Source organism: Elaeis guineensis, chromosome 7 (assembly GCF_000442705.2).
Source record: "Elaeis guineensis isolate ETL-2024a chromosome 7, EG11, whole genome shotgun sequence".
Taxonomy (NCBI): domain Eukaryota; kingdom Viridiplantae; phylum Streptophyta; class Magnoliopsida; order Arecales; family Arecaceae; genus Elaeis; species Elaeis guineensis.
The window spans coordinates 83846714-83849933 of record NC_025999.2 but is presented as its reverse complement, the minus strand read 5'-3'; positions in this window follow the sequence as shown (position 1 = coordinate 83849933).

Sequence of the window (3220 nt, the reverse complement as noted above, 5' to 3'; positions counted from 1 at the left end):
GGACCTGGGGGGTTGAGGCGGAAGAACTCCCGGAACCGCTGGAAGCGGAAGAGCCGGAAGATATTTCAAATAACTTCGAATGAAGACTCTAAAGATCCCGAAGAAGACAGACGGGACAAAGGATGAGAGGTCACAGGAGACTAACTCGGAGGAATACGACAGAAGAAAATGACGAAGAAAAGGTCTCTAAATGGCAAGAAGAAGGATGGAGGTTCTGGGACTAACCTAGATCGCCCTGAGGGATGCAGAGGGGCGAGGAAGGGGACGATTCGAAGGACGCCTATGGCCCAATAAGACGCTAAGGAAAATTGGGACTCTCGAAAAAGGGGCGAATACTGATGGAACTCTCAGGCAGAATAGGGCCCCGAAAGGCGGAAGGGTGGGTTTAAATAGACACTGGGCTGCAGACAGACCTCGTCCGGACTCCTACGGGAGCCGGACTCCGCCCACAACTACGACTGCAAGCAGACTCCGCCTGGACTCCTACGGGAGCCGAGCTCCGTCACCAACTTCAACCGCTGGTAAGCTTTGTCCGGACTACTATGGAAGCCGGACTTCGCCTCTGACTTTAATTGCAAGAAGACTCCGCCCAAACCCCTACGGGAGCCGGGCCTCGTCCCCGACTCCGGCTGCAGACAGATCTCGTCCAGACTCCTACGGGAGCCGGACTCCGCCCACAACTCCGACTGCAAGCAGATTCCGCCCGGACTCCTACGGGAGCCGGGCTCCGTCACCAACTTCAACCGCTGGTAAGCTTCATCCGGACTCCTACGGGAGCCGGACTTCGCCCCTGACTTTAATTACAGGAAGACTCCGCCCGGACCCCTACGGGAGCCGGGCCTCGTCCCCGACTCCGGCTGCAGACAGACCTCGTCCGGACTCCTACGGGAGCCAGACTCCGCCCACAACTCCGACTGCAAGCAGACTCCGCCCGGACTCCTACGGGAGCCGGGCTCCGTCACCAACTTCAACCGCTGGTAAGCTTCGTCCGGATTCCTACGGGGGCCGGACTTCGCCCCTGACTTTAATTGCAGGAAGACTCCGCTCGGATCCTTACGGGAGCCGGGCCTCGTCCCCGACTCCGGCTGCAGACAGACCTCGTCCGGACTCCTACGGGAGCCGGACTCCGCCCACAACTCTGACTGCAAGCAGACTCCGCCCGGACTCCTATGGGAGCCAGGCTCCGTCACCAACTTCAACCGCTGGTAAGCTTCGTCCGGACTCCTACGGGAGCGGGACTTCGCCCCTGACTTTAATTGCAGGAAGACTCCGCCCGGACCCCTACGGGAGCCGGGCCTCGTCCCCGACTCCGACTGCAGACAGACCTCGTCTGGACTCCTACGGGAGCCGGACTCCGCCCACAACTCCGACTGCAAGCAGACTCCGTCCGGACTCCTACGGGAGTCGGGCTCCGTCACCAACTTCAACCGCTGGTAAGCTTCGTCCGGACTCCTACGGGAGCCGGACTTCGCCCCTGACTTTAATTGCTGGAAGACCCCATTCGGACCCCTACGGGAGCCGGGCCTGTCCCCGACTTCGGCTGCAGACAGACCTCGTCCGGACTCCTACGGGAGCGGGACTCCGCCCACAACTCCGACTGCAAGCAGACTCCGCCCAGACTCCTATGGGAGCCGGGCTCCGTCACCAACTTCAACCGCTGGTAAGCTTCATCCGGACTCCTACGGAAGCCGGACTTTGCCCCTGACTTTAATTGCAGGAAGACTCTGCCCGGACCCCTACGGGAGCCGGGCCTCGTCCCCGACTCCGGCTGCAGACAGACCTCATCCGAACTCCCACGGGAGCCGGAGTCCGCCCACAACTCCGACTGCAAGCAGACTCCGCCCGGACTCCTACGGGAGCCGGGCTTCGTCACCAACTTCAACCGCTGGTAAGCTTCGTCCGGACTCCTACGGGAGCTGGACTTCGCCCCTGACTTTAATTGCAGGAAAACTCCGCCCGGACCCCTACGGGAGCCGGGCCTCATCCCCGACTCCGGCTGCAGATAGACCTCGTCCGGACTCCTACGGGAGCCGGACTTCGCCCACAACTCCGACTGCAAGCAGACTCCGTCCGGACTCTTACGGGAGCCGGGCTCCGTCACCTACTTCAACCGCTAGTAAGCTTCGTCCGAACTCCTATGGGAGCCGGACTTCGCCCCTGACTTTAATTGCAGGAAGATTCCGCCCGGACCCCTACGGGAGCCGGACCTCGTCCCCGACTCCGGCTGCAGACAGACCTCATCCGGACTCCTACGGGAGCCGGACTCCGCCCACAACTCCGACTGCAAGCAGACTCCGCCCGGACTCCTACGGGAGCCGGGCTCTGACACCAACTTCAACCGCTGGTAAGCTTCGTCCAGACTCCTACGAGAGCCGGACTTCGCTCCTGACTTTAATTGCAGGAAGACTCCGCCTGGACCCCTACGGGAGCCGGGCCTCGTCCCCGACTCCAGCTGCAGACAGACCTCGTCCGGACTCCTACGGGAGCCGGACTCCGCCCACAACTCCGACTGCAAGCAGACTCCGTCCGGACTCCTACGGGAGCCGGGCTCCGTCACCAACTTCAACCGCTGGTAAGCTTCGTCCGGACTCCTACGGGAGCCGGACTTCGCCCCTGACTTTAATTGTAGGAAGACTCCGCCCGGACCCCTACGGGAGCCGGGCCTCGTCCCCGACTCCAGCTGCAGACAGACCTCGTCCGGACTCCTACGGGAGCCGGACTCCGCCCACAACTCCGACTGCGAGCAGACTCCGCCCGGACTCCTATGGGAGCCGGGCTCCGTCACCAACTTCAACCGCTGGTAAGCTTCGTCTGGACTCCTACGGGAGCCGGACTTCGCCCCTGACTTTAATTGCTGGAAGACTCCGCCCGGACCCCTACGGGAGCCGGGCCTTGTCCCCGACTCCAGCTGCAAACAGACCTCATCCGGACTCCTACGGGAGTCGGACTACGCCCGCAACTCCGACAGCAAGCAGACACCGCCGGACTCCTACGGTTGCCGGGCTCCGTCACCAACCTCAACCGCTGATAAGCTTCGTCCGGACTCCTACGGGAGCCGGACTTCGCCCCTGACTTTAATTGCAGGAAGACTCCGCCCGGACCCCTACGGGAGCCGGGCCTCGTCCCCGACTCTGGCTGCAGACAGACCTCGTCCGGACTCCTGCGGGAGTCGGACTCCGCCCACAACTCTGACTGCAAGCAGACTCGGCCCGGACTCCTA